This window comes from Pelobates fuscus, chromosome 1 (genome assembly GCF_036172605.1).
Source record: "Pelobates fuscus isolate aPelFus1 chromosome 1, aPelFus1.pri, whole genome shotgun sequence".
In the NCBI taxonomy this organism is placed as follows: Eukaryota; Metazoa; Chordata; class Amphibia; order Anura; family Pelobatidae; genus Pelobates; species Pelobates fuscus.
Genome location: NC_086317.1, coordinates 117,341,369 through 117,358,803, shown reverse-complemented (window position 1 = coordinate 117,358,803; position 17,435 = coordinate 117,341,369).

Sequence of the window (17,435 nt, the reverse complement as noted above, 5' to 3'; positions counted from 1 at the left end):
ATGATCTGATTTCTTAAATACTTTGAACCAAAACCATAAAGACTGAATATGTAACTTAGGTTTTAACACTTCATTTAAGAATGATTTAGTAATGTTTAATGAGTCCCACATTGGAAGAGAGTAAATAAGACTGTTCAGGAATAAAATGAAGCCACCATAAATAATAGTAGTAGTAGTATTAATAATAATAATGTATGGATGATATTTATTTAATTTAACATGACTAGAAAATAGGCTAGTAAAGAAAAAAACAATAAACATGGTATGTACATTTTTTAGATATCTTCAACAGTTCCAAGCTTGTTCATATCATTGGTGCTTCACCAATCTGTTGTTCACTTATAAAGTCCAAATATGAAGTTCATCAACAGCAGGAACATTATGGAATTTAGACAGGACACCAATATACAAGACATTGAAATCTACATCATTAAGGCAAAATATTTGTTTTTTTATATTTAAAGGGTTTTTTATTTTTTTTAACAACAACAGATAATCCTGGAGATGATTTAAACAAAGCATCTTAATGACCATTCTTTAATGTTTCAGCTTTTCAGCTAACATGCTCGTTTATATAAGTCTATCATGATCTTGAGCAGGTCAGATAGGAGACTTTGGCCAGAGTTAACATTAGAGGCTTTATTGGTGATTTTGGAGATAATAAAGAAACAGGAAATCCTATAAATTAATTTATAGGGAGCAGGAAAATAGGAGAAGTTATAAATAAAATTATAGGCAACGGGGGACTGATAGGAACATAAATTTAGGCAATATGCCCTATATAGATTATAGACAGGATGTTTGCAAATAATAAGAAAGGTATAGATGGAAATATAGGTGGAATAGTAAGACAAGAAAAACAGAACAATAAGGTTTCAGGATTATAGGTAAAGCAGAACTTTGGTGAATCAGCCCCATCTTGGAAGGAGTACTGATAGAGTATGAAAAGAACACCTTGCAATATAAGAGGCAAAGTCCAGATTGGTGTTATGCAGGTTGGTATAAATCAGGATGACAGAATAAAGCAGGTTAGTAGCATCGGTATGCTGGTTTGGAGCAGGTTGGTATAAAGCTGGTTGGCAGGATGAAACAGGGTTGTAAAGCAGTTCAGGTTGGTAATGGAGCAGGTCTGTAACAAAAGGTAGATAATGAAGCTCAGGTTTTTTTTCCAATAGGCAAGTAGCAGAGAAGGCAAGTCCATAGGAACTATTACAGGAGCCAGGAACTGAAGTCTTTCAGGATGAGCATTAACTTCATTGTAAAGGCCCTGTTGTGAGCAGGGTGTAGCCTTATGTAGGATCTGTAATTAGTCCAGGCAGGTGAGAATTGATGCAGGATTGAAACCAATATTAGTGGTTAGGGAGGCCACTAGTGGCGGAGAGCTGGAACTTGTTTTAAAGTAACAGAATAAAAGAAACAAACTTAGAAGTCAGATAAAGTCAGATATAGTTAACCCATATCACTTGCATAACTCAATATACTAAAGACGCAAACCAAATAGCATTGCAATAAAAATTATGTACATTTCAAATTATCTTATAAAAAGACAAAGAAATATCAAGTGACATAAGCTATACATTAAAACTTAATACAGTTAGTTACCAAAGACTAATAAAGAGCAGCACACAATGTCAAGGATCCTATCTCAAAGTTTCAACATTAAAATGCCCTTCTCACTGATCCCTTGGGAAAGGCATTTTCATGCCAAAACATCAAGAGTTTCATTGTGCCATTGTGTTCTGTTCTTTATTTATTCTTTTTTATATAATGTCTGCTCTATTATGTGTTATTTTAAATCCTTTGTCATTTGATATTAGCATTTATTTTTTATAATGTAATTTGAAATATAAGTAATTTTTTTATTGTACTGCAATTTAATGTGCATTCTTAGTATATTGATTTGTGTTTGTATAGGGAGTACTTTATAGGATAGCACCCTCTTTTTTGGACAGGTCCTTCTTACAATTTCTGTTGCCATACATCCCGCAATTGTATGACTATGGGAATAAATAGTTCATCTTTTTTTTGCTTTAAGATTGATATATGTCACCAAGTTTGTTTGGGCTCATAACCATTCTGATTAGCAAAATGCTAAAACTGTAAAAAAAAAATAGCTCCCCAAAATATTGGATGCGTGGGGCTACTAATACCAGTTCTTTGCAGCCACTTACATGGTCTACTTCCAAACAGAAGACTTTGCTGATTTTAGCCTTACCTTAAATTGTTATAACCACAGCTTGGAGACAGTAATAACCAACCATAGGTATTAAAGTACTGCTGTAATGTATGAAAATCAAAGAACATCTAGGTTAAAAATCAAAGAACATCTAGGTTAAATAGTTACTGTTCAGCCCGATGAGGGAGCTATTTAAAAAATAATCAAAAGTTATGGAATGAAAGGCTTTTGACATTTGTCAAAACCAAACAAAAATTTTAAAGGGATAAATTCTAATTAATCTGTTACCTACCCATATTTCTTGCGTGGTTGTAGTGTTGGACAGACTGATAATCTCAGCCCCAGTCATAACAGCAGTTTTGTTACAGTATAAAAAAAATGTGTAGCATTAAGAAATGTCAGTGTATGTAAATACCACAAAGTGGTTTTGTTAGCTATGTTGTACTAGTATTTAAAAGAGGGTGGGGAATTTAGGAGATTCTATGCATAAAAAGTGTACTTGACCTGTTTCAAACATTTTTATCTGAACACTCAGGAAATCATTTTAAATAAGCATTTACCATTGTTAGAAACAATCACCACATACATGCACTGGTCATGTCTAGAAATGACACATATGGATACAATTTACACCTGTTAATTAATAAAATAAATACATAAACTAATTAGCTGATGGAATATAATATGACTGCATTCGTAGCATGACTCCAAGGATAGACATTTTAAACTATGTCTTTAAACATTATCATGTCTGGAGGTAAGCATGGGTTCTTTCAAGCATTAACTACATGTATTCTTTATAGTATGCCTATAATCTTGACCATTAAGTAATGCTCTGTAAGAACATCTTGCCAAAACCTTCTGGAAATGGAATATAATGTCTTAGCGGAAGCATAGCGTAGGGTAGCAGGAACATAGAAACATTGATTTTGCTGACTAATGAAACCTTGTAGGCTCATATAATATGACATTTCATGTACAACAATAAAGGTCTAACTTCAAAAGAATATTCCAAGTGCCATAAGCACTATGGATTATTGCACTAGATACAGTGCATTTAAACAGCCACTGTAAACTTAGCTTGTACTTTCATTTTCAGATAAATGTTTGGAACCATTCTTCTGATGCAATTAGGTGTGGCATTGCTTCCACATTCAGCCATTCAAATACTTGCTTGCTTGTTCGAACTGTACAAGTCACTCTCTAGCTGTAGGAGTGCTGTTTTTGAGCTGGACAGGAACATCTGTGGTCTAACCCTTAACAGAATTTTTAAGTGTTTTAATCCAGAAAAAATATTTTGGCAAGAATAGTCTTGATATATCTCCACCTAAGAACGCAGAATTTATATAAAAAAAAAAAAAGCATATGCATAGTTGTCCAATTTAAAAATGTTTTCTGTGCCTGCCAATTAATTTTTTTATGTCTGCATAGATGATCTGAAATGCTGAATGATGTCCTATAATTTGATCGACCATTTTTGCACTCATTGTTTTAAACCATGTGCTAGATGAACATATATTAAATATAAAAAGGTCATGGGACAAAATGGTATACAGAACATATGCTATGAAAATTGTGCAGGACGACATCTGAGAGATATATAAGAATGCAGAACATATGGATTTCACTATGCTAAAAAATGTTATACAGCTATATTGCAAAAATGCACCAATTATCAGTTACACATATTTTGCTGATATTTGAGCAAGTTATATATTTTATATTGTGCACTCAGTTCTCTTAGACTTTCTTAGAGGATTAGAATAACTGCAATCGGAAAAGATTCAAGTTGTTTATAAAGACTGATAGTTTGCATACCTGAGTGTATTATTTGCCCCTTGTTTGAAGGAAGATAACAAATCTCAAATATAAAAGTTTAAACTCTAAAGTGAAAAAACAACATATCCTATAGGTTATTCATTTCAATACTTATATGTCCAACTAGAACCATATTTATTTGACTAATCTTGAATACATGATATTTAGGCTAAACATCTTTTGTGTTGCATCCTTAATTAAGATAGAGTGAATATATTTGTATTCAATATAATTGAATTCAATTTGATTCTATATAATTTCATTATTAGCTAATGGAACTGGAATGAACTGGTCACAAGCACATCTAGTGGTGCTCTTATAATATCTGATGATCTACAATCCTTGGAAAATGATGTAACTGGAGAGATCATTGGAATTAGCACACTTCTGGGATGACCAATACGCTTTTAATTTAGAGACTGTTGTTCAGATGGTTTGCTATAGTCGTGGGTTTATATCTTTTGTGATTGCTGGAGTCTACCAGACTCATACTTTGGCGATCTAGATTGGGTTCTTTTTATAACTATTATATTAAATTATTACATTGATACTAGCATTATTGCAAACCTCTGTACAGGATTTAAATGCTACATTTGTACAAATCTCTGTACATTTGTATTCAAATGTCAAGGTATGTATTAATCTGTAAGTTCTTGCTTTGAATCATTCAAGAACATTTTAAATATATTTTTATTTTAGTAGTTTGTAGATTTTATAACCATGTTTGAATTTCCATACCTGTAACTAAATCACCTTTATGTGACATTGTGATATTGATCAGAAGGTCTTCAGAAAACGTTTTGATTGCTACTAATAGGACTTAACATCTTGCAACATTTTATTAAATTTATGTTTAAACATTTGATTCAAAAGAGCACTCCATAAAGACAACAGGAGAAAATTCACACTGCAAAAGATTTGACATAAGTCTTTGAATAGATATTCTGCAAAATTAGACAATCTAAGGGTTTTATGTGTATGTATGACAGAGATTGGAATCCATTGGCACTCTAGATGTTGTGGACTACCTCTCCCATAATTCTCTTACATCCATAATGCTGGCAAAACATCAGGGGAGATGTAGTCCAAAACATCTGGAGTGCCAAAGGTTGCCTACCCCCGATGTATGATTTAAAACTGTATCTATGTTGGGATTTATTATGAATATCACTATGATATAATGCAAACTGTGACAAAAAAAGTGTGCCAGATGTATTATACAATGGAATATTAAAGAAAAAAAAAAATTTTCTTCCTGGTTAAAAAATATATTGAAAGATTCAGTTGAGAAAATCTAAATCAGAAAAGGATTACACATTGGTGACAATAATGTTTTATTAGATTTTATGAATATATGGATGAATGGTGGTTGCAGGATGCATGTGTGTATTTAACATTTTTTATGTTTTTTTTCTGATTTGAAAATTGTAACATTTTAATTTTATCTTTAATCTTCCCATATTTACATACAATGTGAGTTTTTCACAGTTGATGAACAATCTGATTAAGATCAGATTGAAATTGTCTGAATTCGAATATCTACAGACAACCCAAGTTATTCTTAGATTTGTCATCCCAAGAACATCTATTAATGCCAAAGCTACAATTTAACCCATGTTTTCCCTTTCAACTAAACAGGTATTTCTTTTATAGATAATGTTTAAGACCCAAGTGATATATGGCAGAAATGATTGGCTCTTTTGTGAAGGTTTGCCCTATATATTATTCTTTCTAGTGCAGAAAGGATAATGTATGTAAAGATATATACCTAATTGTGTACCATTTCTGATATTGCATAGTACATCTTGTCTGGTATGTGCAGAATAAGATATAAATAACCTACTGTTAGCTTCCAGAAGAAATCAGGAGGACTGTGACAATACACTGATAAATAAAATGCATTAATTTATATCCCAAATCCACAGAATACCATATATTCTATTTTTATCTGCAGGATAAACAGCAATGCAGTCAAGTAAAGGAAGCTACTAATGGAAAGACCGCATGCATTTCAACTGATATTGAGTTACTGTAGCAATCCTAATAAAAAATATAAAAAAATTTATAGGCACTATCATAGGAAAATGCATTAGGTGAAAATATATGATGTAACTAGATAGTCTTTCTCAAACTATCACACTTGGTATGTTACCATCTCTGCATCTTACTTGAAGCCACTGATAATATTACTATGGAGAATATTTTTCTTACTTTTCATAGTGTGCATAACAATGAATTTACCTACCATGGTAAATCAAAATTCAGCCATTGCTAGGATGTTCTCATAAAATTACACCTGGGGTAATTTTCTGTCTTGATAAAATGCAGCTAAAAATAATCACTATGAGAGATCTGGCATAGAGTACTTCATGAAGCTTAAGATCTTTGCCATTATATATTTAGTATTTTTCCAAGGCTTTACACGCAGTTTCGTATATAACGCACATTAAACTCGCCATCATAGTTACAAGTCAGACTTTATGATTCAATGCTTTATTGAAAGAATTGAAGTGAGCTGAAGTACTGTGGATGTCAAAATGAAATGATCTCCAAAAATCCAAAGATATTTATATAAAATGGGATATATTTTATTTTAAGATGTGTTCCACAATTCATTCAATTTAGTTCCTTAGGGAAAACTAAAAGTTAACAATATAGATGGTAAAGTAACTCATGGCATTTTGGTCATCTTTTAAATGTTCCATATTGATTTTCCCCAAATATTACATTCCAGAATAATTGAAAATATATTTTTAAATAAGTTTATCTAAATATTTCAATATTTAAAAAAAGATATGTTATGCTTAAACTGAACATTTTCCCTGAGAATATTAATTGTTTTAAAATATAATTTAAAAGTGTGCCAGCTGGTTATAGAGGATATTGTAATTTATCTTCCTCCTGCTTAAATAAATTCACAAATAAGGAAATAATTGTATAGAAATGTTAAGATAATATTATATAGAATAAAAAAAAGATTATGGTATTTTTCATATTAAAGTATTGTATTTTTTTCACATAATTATTGTTTTACATTTCAGAGAAGTCTTGTGAAATCTTGTGTGTTTATGGCTTCACATGATACATAACCATTTTTTGGCAGTTGAAGGAGTTGTATATGTTTTGATATGTGGGTTTTATTTATATATATATAAATATATATGTCTCTTTAACATGGTATCATGTATTCACAAAATGCATATGATGCACATAAGCAATATTCTTTGAATTTTATAGTTTAAGTACTTCTATAATTGCCTTAACAAAAAAATATTATCCATACAAATTTTAAAAAGGCTATATGTTTCATAGGAGTAGGAAAGAAACTCACCAGAATATCCTTACATTATTTATTAAATAAAAGCACTAATTCACTACAGTTCTGTAAGATGTATACTAGCACAGTATAGCTTGAGATATGTGAAAGCACAATGTGTACTCTGTTAAGAAATTTAAAACTGAATATGCTTTGGTGTGAGTTTAAATAGGTAAGATAAATTACTGGATTGTTTAAATACATTTGGTATTTGGATATAAATATTTTTGTACGGTAATATTTAAAATGTCTACATGTACATATATATGTATATGTATATATATATATATACACGCTTGCTTTATGCAAGTCAAATTTTACAGGCATAAACATATAAACAGGGTGTGTATGTCCTGTCAACTTTGTATAAAAAAAATGTTTTTTTTCTGATATTTCTCTATCACTGCTTAAATGGAAGATTATGGAAGTTTTAAGTACTCTTTTTTGTGAACTGAAACAAAATAAAACAATGTGCGTAAAGTGTGTATTCAATTTATTTTTTTAAATGTTACTTGACTAAAATATTTTACATATTATATATATATATATATATATATATATATATATATATATATGTATATGTATTAATTTATTGGTGCAAAAAGGAAAAAAAATAATATTAAAATGCTTTTTAAAATCTAAATTCATTTAAGATGTAATTTATACAATATTTGAATATATTTCATATTTATTATTAGAAAATATTATTATCATTATTATGTTATTGACATATCATTTAGCACATATTAAATAGCTAGTACGTATAGTCAATTAAAATGTTTATGAAAATTAAATAAAAGGTTACAGTTAGTTACTAATTATAAAATGTGTTTAAACTTTTAATACTGACACTTGTTAGTGCTGCTAATAATATTAAAAAAATGTTTGTGATATATATATATATATATATATATATATATATATATATATACATAGTTAATACATTGCTAAACACAAATACATACACCAGTCAAGCCATAATACTTACTTTGTGTTTAGCAACATATTAACTATCACTTAATTCAGGTGAAAGGGGATTTCATCCACACTTTTTCCCCACCACAGCTTTTTGGGTATCTATCTATCTATCTATCTATCTATCTATCTATCTATCTATCTATACATATACAAAGATAAATATCTTAAAATTTACTGAAAACATTATCATCTGTGACAAGAATCAGTGTGAGCTTGAGGTTTGATGAAACATGTTATTGATAACCCTTTCATTAGAAGAACGTTTTGTTTTTAAAAAATATTAGTACGGAATTTATTTGAATCATGCACTTAAGCATACACTTAAAGCATGTACCCGTAGGAAAACAATGCAGTCTGAAAGCCACTAGAGTCATGGTATTGGACAAATGTAAACTTTGCCATTTTCTGAAACAGTAAGGTTTTACATGTATTAAAATACATAAAGAGTTTAACTTACCTTTTTTCCCTCCTGGTATGGTTGCACAGCTTTCGCTGGCTAAGATGATATCAGTCAATCTAATGCCTCTCCAAATTTGGCATAGTCAAGCATTGTGAGGTCAGTGTGCATATGTGGTATCCATCCATAAAACCCCTCTTGTGGCTATCCGAGTGACATCCACTAAAGTTAGTTTAAGGCAGCAATGCAAGCACTGCCTTTTCTTAGAAAAGGCACTGTTTGCACTGGTCATTAGGCAGGCACAGTCTATTTGCCTCAGAATCACAAAGCTTTAGTGGTTCAGGTGCCTACAGTCTCCCAATAAATTAACTAAGATAAATGTGTTGAAAAGTCAGTAATGTCATGAAATTACAAATACCTACAATTACGTTAGTCTCCAAAATTTCTAACAAAGAACCTTAGGGGAATGTTACTATACATTCAGTAAGTCATGAAAACTAAATACAAGAAGCATTTTCTTATCAAACCTAATTTGAAGGAACACTTTAGGCACCATTAGAATTGAAAAATGTAATCTCAATGAAGTTTTTATGATACTTGGAGGACCTGTTTTAGATTAATACTCTCTCTCTGTCTCTCTCCGTCTGTCTGTCTGTCTGTCTGTCTGTCTGTCTGTCTGTCTCTCTCTCTCTCTCTATTAGTGTATCAATAGTTTCCTTTTGATAAAACTGTTTGAGAAAGGTTTCTACCTTTCTTACTCAGTTTTACGAACGGAAAGCTGGTGATAGACTGAGAGTATCAGCGGACACTGTCAGCTTATTACTGGTGCCCAATCTAAGGCTTACTTCTTGAATCTGTGGACTTAGTTCAAAGGTGAGGGGCAGAGGAGATGGCACCATCTACACATCTTTGGGTTAAGTTGTTCCTAAATCATTTAAACCCTTACAGTAAGTGCCTAGAACTTCCAGAAACCATAACAATTTCATTGAGATACAGTTGTTTTGGTTCCTAGAGTGTTCCTTGGTCCTTGCTTCAGGGTGCAAGGACCAAGGTTCTGCCGATAGTAAATTCAATCCAGGAAAATAGGGTAATGTTTAAGCACAAACCTTATACAAAATAGCTGTTCTTTTATTGAAGTTCAAAATCAAATGCGTGATGTTTCAGCCCCTAAGATTTGATAAAGGCTTTTAAGAGCCTAAATATCACCTATTTTAATGGCACGCTAACAAATTAAAACACTTGATTCGTACAAGGTTTGTGCTGGAAGAATTTTTTTATCTTAATCTTTATTGGAAAAGTTTATTTTACACATTTATACTAACAGACTAGCATACATATGTTGTCTCTCTTGAGTGTTCATATAATATTATATAAAAAAACAAACAAACATCATTCATATCACAAACATAACATGACAAATAGATACTTGTGCCAATAACTAAGGGAGGAAGATAGGAGGAGGGGATATGCCCTACTCCTCTCTGTGCAGGGAGAATTTCTTATTATACACAGAAAAAAATAGACTGACAACTATTAATTATCAATTATATGTATCAACCTCCTATAATGTGTACAGTGCAAGGAGATACCCATTGTACCTGTACTAATATTCCATAACTATTGCATACTCTGCCAGGATGATGCATAGTCCTGTGGGTAATGCATCTATTATGCCCCTTAAATTCAAGGGCCAGAATGACCCCTAGTGTTAGTTACCCTATAGTTAAAATAAGTCCACATGGCATCCCATACTTCTAAATATATGTATTTATGTTTTAATGGAATCCATAATACATGCTGCTATAAGACCTGTATTTTTATCAAAAGTCTTCTTATCCTTTTGTTCTTCTTAAGCAGGCTGATTTTATCCTTTAGGATGACATTTAAAATGACTCTCACCTATAAATGTACCATATCTCACCTGGTGCAGTTCGAAAATATCGTCATTCTGGTTCTTCTACTTTGTCAACTTTAGTGTAGAATCTTAAAATTATATGCTAACACTTTTTAACTTTCAAACACCCTCCACTATATCCACACACACCTGCACACAGTTTTATACATGCATCCACCTTTCCACTGCCTAACCTATTTACTATCTAAAACATACATTTACATTCACACACTGCTTAATACATATACTCATACATTTAAACTGCCTAATGCATACATAGATGACACACTGCCTAATTCATACAGTCATACATTTATACTACCTAAAATGTACCGCCTAATCCTCAAAAAATTATTATATATATACATTTACTACCTAATCCACATACACACTGTATAAAACATATCCATGTGTCCATACATGTGCATTAAACAGACAATAAATAATAAATACATTTAAAAATTATTTTTGAAATATGATCGAGAAAATACTTTTGACTGTGGCCCTTCTGACCCATAATGACCTAGGTAAATAGTTTATTTTCCTTATGGCAGCACCAGCCCCCATTTCTTTAAACTGTTAATCTATTACAGTAGTTCCCTCTTCATCTTTCCTTTTTTAATTATACTTGTATGTTTTGTTTAACCACTACATAGTTACAATATGTTAATGTCTTGTGAACAAATAAATATTAAATATAGAGTTTGTGTTTTCACTATTACATCCAAAAAAGTATAATTTTATTCTTACTTTAATTCAGTCATTTCAACCAATGTCATTGTTTTTCCATCTTTTGGAAAAGTAACAACCAAAAAAAAAACCCAATTGTGTCGGAATGAAATATTCAGTAAGGATATAAAGCTTACATTTCAGCACATATCAGAAAATAACGATTGTAGTTGTCTGGGGTTGTCCAGTCAATCATATTGCTCTATTGCTTCCCATTAGAGCTATTGATTAAGATATCTATTGACCCAATAATGGATATTTTTAGGGACTGCACATAGCAAAGTTTGTACAAGTAATAAGATTGGGAACTTGGACCGCTAACATATTTCTAGGAGGAGTTAGAAAATGATTACATGAACTGCTCAGAGAAGGAAACCAGGAGCTTCATACTGATAATCAAGGGATCTTGGTGGCCATTGCATTTTACACAAGGACCTGTTTAATGTCTCTAATGATGACAACACCATAATAGAGAAATCTGTGCAACTATACCATTGTGAAGAAACAGCAAAACAGAGAAACAGCCAAGATATATAAGTGCAGATTTCTTAAAATATCTTGTCTCAGTGTTGGATTATTCTTTTGAAGACAAAGATAATATTTCTATAATAAGTCAGCTATCTTTGCAAGTGTAACTATCTCAAACTAATTGGGTAGTATATGACAAATAAAAAAGTACTTTGCTATTGATTCACTGCTAGTGAATAGGTGACTTGTAGATTTTGTTTTCTAAAAGTTAGCTTTTACACCAGACTTGAAACAAGGTTCAACCAAGTTGGTAGGTCCAAGTTGGACTTTAGTAGCCTGATTCTTTTGGAATATCATTTGGGATAAGGTCCTGTTTTATTTCCTCTTCACTGATATTTCCAGTTTTAGACCCCTTGCCAGATGTCTTGAATCACTCAGTATAAACAAAATATTTCTCCAGATGAGTGAGACTCAATTAATAAAACATTTTAACCTCTACAGCGGTGCCTTGAATGGTCCTTATATCCAAATAGTTGTAGAAATACATAGATATAAGTGAAGATCTTCATTCATAAGTGAGTTGTTGGAAGATGGAAGGTGGACAATACATCATAGTATTCTTACATCATATAAACTGTCAGGCTAAAAGGGTTAAAACTTACCAACAAAGTGATGGCCATTTCTTCTTCTTTTACACCCTGAGAAACACTTATGATGAATTAAATTGATATGTGTTAAGCATTATATAATGCTGTTGGCCTTTGACCTTTGACCTTTTATTTTAAAAGATGACACTGCAGACAACTAGAGTACCATAATTACTGTGAGTACTGCTGAATGTATTGCTTCTATATTCAGAACTGTGATGAACAGTTAAATCTCTGAAAAGAGACATGCATCCATCAAGATTAGCCCTTCTCACATTTGTTTTGCTGTTAATCCAAATGAATGCAAAAAAACAGTCTGAAGTTCTTTCAATTTTGCAAGAAACTAGGAAAGAAAAGTCTGTGTTGACCTCAGAATGGCAATCAGATATCTCCATGGATCAATAAACTATTACCCAACTAATTAATAAGTATTTATCCATTTGTTGTTTAATCATCTGTATAGACCCTGATAAAACCACCACTTTAGGCACTTTGCCTTAGGCTAAACCTCCTGTCTTCCAGTCTAAAGGTGTGACCTTATGTCCTAAACCATACCAATTATGTTGCAGTTGTTGCAAGCTTCTGATACTCTGCCATATGGGACAGGAACCCTCATTAAAGTTTAAGCCATACTGTGAATGGCCCAGTCTTCCATTACTTTTGCTTAATTTTTAATTTTGAAATATCATAAATTATACTTTGTTGCATCCTAACTCAGAATATAGTTTATCACTTGGACATTAAAAATATTACTTTATCATTACTTCACATATATATAAAGGTTATGGTGGAGAAAATAAAAAAAATTGTGATTGAAACCCCCTTCCACCTGAAGTCTGTGGATAGTTAATACATTGTTAAACAAATGTTTAACACACCTTTTTGGCTTTTGCTTCCCAAGCACTACCAAGCCTCAAAGGCAAACCAGTACCCAACCTATGTGCATCTTTTCCTAAGTTGTGTTTCAAAGCTGTGGTATACAGCAAACACAGACTCAAAGGAATCCATGTTTAAAATGGAATGAGGCAAAAATGTGATTCTTTGTTCAACTAATTTGCATATGCCCACCCAGAATCCTTTGCAGTAGTAACTTCACTGCAAATTTGTGATTTCTGTGGGAAAAGCAAGTCTTATGGCTTGACTGGTGTGCAGATTTTTGTTTAGCATTGTAAAACTATATATATATTACATTACACTTGCATTGGTTGTTGCATTGATTCGTTAAAATAAATGAATAATATGCTTTTGCTAACATCATCTGTTTAGAACCTCACTATTCGAACCTGGGATTGTGTCCAAGACTCTTGGCAACTGCATAAATTATCATCTCTATTAACCATTTTAGATTTCATTGGCTGCTCCAATTGTTGATGCCAGTTTGGACTAACAACTCAATTTTTTATTTAAAAATTTACAGTGTTCCAATATTTTGGTTTTTAATACACATTGTTTTTTTATTTTTTTTATTATAGCATTCACTTTAGATTTTCACTATAACTTTTGCCTATTTGACCTTTTGCCTATTTGAAACATATCAATAATAAATATCTAAAGCACAGCTGATTACCAATGAAACATTATAGAATAAGCTACTATTGTATTATAGTATAGAATCATGAATAAAAAAGCATTCGCTCCAAAATTTGTAATACAAGGATTCCTTTAAATTATGTGAAACATCAACCATAAGATTCATTTAGGTAAAACATTGCAAATTAGAAAGGCATAATGATATCTTATTAAGATATACTGTTGCCTACATGGACTAGATTTTGACATATTTTCCAGTTTACAGTGCCAAGTGAAAGCAAACATTTTATTTTTATTTTTCAAGTAATAGTCTAATGACATTATTTTTTACATCATTATTCCATGAAATACACTTTCACTTAACTTTAATTCATATGAGAAATAAAAGTGTAATCTAATTGTATTTATATGTATCATCACAACTCTTCCTTTTTGAATGTCTCTTTTTTATTTTAGATTTAGACCATTAGCCCAATTTAGATTAGGTTTTTAATTACGTAATTAATTTTGAATCTCAAAAATATTTTCTTATTGGTTCATGGCTAAGCAAGTTTCTAGAAAACCGAATATTCACATTTAATAGTGTCTACACATCTTTTTTTTACATGTTAAAACCTGACACTTACAGAATAATGGTGCACAGTCTTGGCATGTATTCACAAATCTGACATCTCATCATGGATGTAATATATGTGAGAGAGCAGAATCACTGATTGATATAGTCAAACTGATTTTATGTTTATTAAAAAGAAAGCCTATGACAGTTGGCAAGTGAGATATAGTATATGTGTGATATAGTAAAAAGTCTAATTAGTCAACCCTTAAAATATAGATGTGCAATACCTTCAGCGACATAAAAGTTTCATATTGGTTTGCTTTTCTATTTATATAACTTTTACTAATCACTTTTGAGATACTGTCTAGGGTTTTGTAAGATTTCAGGTCATCAGCTGCAAATACCCCAATATTTCTGTCTTATATGTTTCATGCAAAACAATGTTTTCACAGACTAGGAAAAATTGCTTATGCATAAAACGCATTAGATAATTCTTTCTACTTAGAAACACTGTCCTGTTGGTCTTCTATGGTACTTTTTAAACTTTTTAAAATATTTGTTTAAAATGTATCAAGCAGCTCAAATTTTATGTATTTGAAGGAGTTGTCCCTTTAGTCAGCTTATGCTCTGTTTATACAGTTATATGGGCCCAGCTCTAGATGCAAACCTAGCAAGAGCTCTCAATACAAATCTAGCAACTGGTGAGTGTTATGTGATTCTCATAATAGATGTATGTCCTTAATCAATACAAGATTTAGGCCTCAATAACAATCCAGCCAATAATGTTTAGCTGTGGTTTACTAGCTCCTGATTAGCTTTTTATTGGGTTTAATGGGCTACATTGCCTCAATTAAAGGCTTATTGGGAGCCAATAAATATTGTTTTAAATAATAAGGATTTTTAAAACATATTGAAAATTTATATTATACTATCATTGATATTATACCAGCATTGAAAATTTTGCATTCAGCAATGCAGTACCACTTAACAAGGATATAAACCTTGATAAAAGGCTTTGAAAAGATGGACATACAAAAGTTGTCACAAAATTCCTTTTTGTTTTGTTATAAGTTTTTATTAAAGGAGTTAACAGACATTGAAAGGTAAAATGATAATTGTATGGCTCACAATTTTGGTGCAAAACAGCATTGTTAGTCAGATGTATAACAAAATATTACATTACATTACCAACCAGTACAATGGGCAATTCGAAAACACAAAAATAAATTAGAAAATACCTGCATTCCCTACAAAACATAAGCAAGGAAAGTTGAGACTACATGGTTTATAATTTTGGTGCAAAACAGCTTTGTTAGTCATATGTATAACAAAATATTACATTACATTACCAACCAGTACAATGGGCAATTCGAAAACACAAGAATAAATTAGAAAACACCTGCATTCCCTACAAAACATATGCAAGGAAAGTTGCGACTACATGGTTTATAGCAATAGCTTTGATAACAGCTTATTGTTAGTTTCCAGTAGTTGAATACTAGTAGGTGAGTGGGAAATCCTGAAGACATTTTTAAACCATTCCTCATTTGTTGGTACCATGTGGTCATTCCACATGCATCAAATTTGGTTTCCTCTCTGAGGCCCTGGGATGGTACAGGTTAAGTGTTCACAAAGTGTTTCAGTTGAGATTAGTACAATTCTAGAAAGGTATTATTGGTGGTGTCGTGTGTCAGTTTGGTAAGGGGAAGTAATCCTGCTACATCAACTATCTGGTCCAACTGTGTGTATGAACTTGTTCCCTTTATCGGACTCATGGAGGAAGAGAAGACTCATCAGTCCAAGAGGGAACAGATTTTATGAGATTCGGTATTAACTGGAAATGAAAGGTGATATGTTCAAATAGTGTGCATTTTTTTTCCAAATGTGCAAGGTAGTCGATATAGTTGGATGGTGGTGGATTGGTGGAAAAACAATTGCAGTATTAACCATGGAAATGCTTTAAGTGGTGTTGTGCTGGTGGATTGTTCAATGGCTATCCATTGCTTGAGGGAATGTCTGGTCAACTAGTCAATTATATGTCCCAAATGAACACCCTAGTGGTATATCTCTAGGTTGGGTAGTTTTGCCCCTCCTCTGTCTCGTGGTTTGGAGATTATGTCATATGCTATTCTAGGTTTCTCATGTGCACAGACAAATTTGGTAAAAATGGATTTGATCTGTAGAACAAATGATTTCACTAGCGAAATCGGGATTGTGTTGAGGAGGTACCATATTTTGGGTAGAATATTCATAGAAATGATATTGATTCTTCTGAGCCATCTGAAGTGTGATTTAGCCCATCTATCCAAGTCTCTAGAGTTGCTTCATAGTAGGCGGATGAAATTGGTGGTATATATGTCTGAGATTGAAGAGGTGATTTTAACACCCAGATACATTATGCTATGAGTCATCCATTTATAGTAAAAGTTCTTCTTGAGAGGGTTTGCATTGAGGATTTCCCTTTTCACAATATTTAGTTTGAAGTTGGAGAATTGGTTGTAAGAGTTGAGTTCCTGCATGAATGGGGGCAAAGAGTTGTGGGCGTCAGTCAGAGTGAAGAGAAAGTCTTAAAATAGAGTCAAATTTATTTGTCAGGTAAGTCATTTTGTCATGAGAATTGCTATTATTTTGGTCTACATTATATAAGTTACAGAAAGCTACAGCTATTTTGTCAGTGGTGAACAGAAAAAAAAGGTGAAAGCGCACAAACAGTGGAATATTTTACCTTTAAAATCTTGTATAGGTCCTATTTTCAGCAACAGACAGTAACTGTGGACCCTATATATAATATATACAAGAAAACAACATAGTGTATACTGTTGAAACCTATTTACAATATGTATAGAATAAAAAAGGTTCACTCACACTTTCCAGAGCCACATAAGTTAGGCTCTGGACTGTAAAGGTATTTCATCCACCAAGGGAT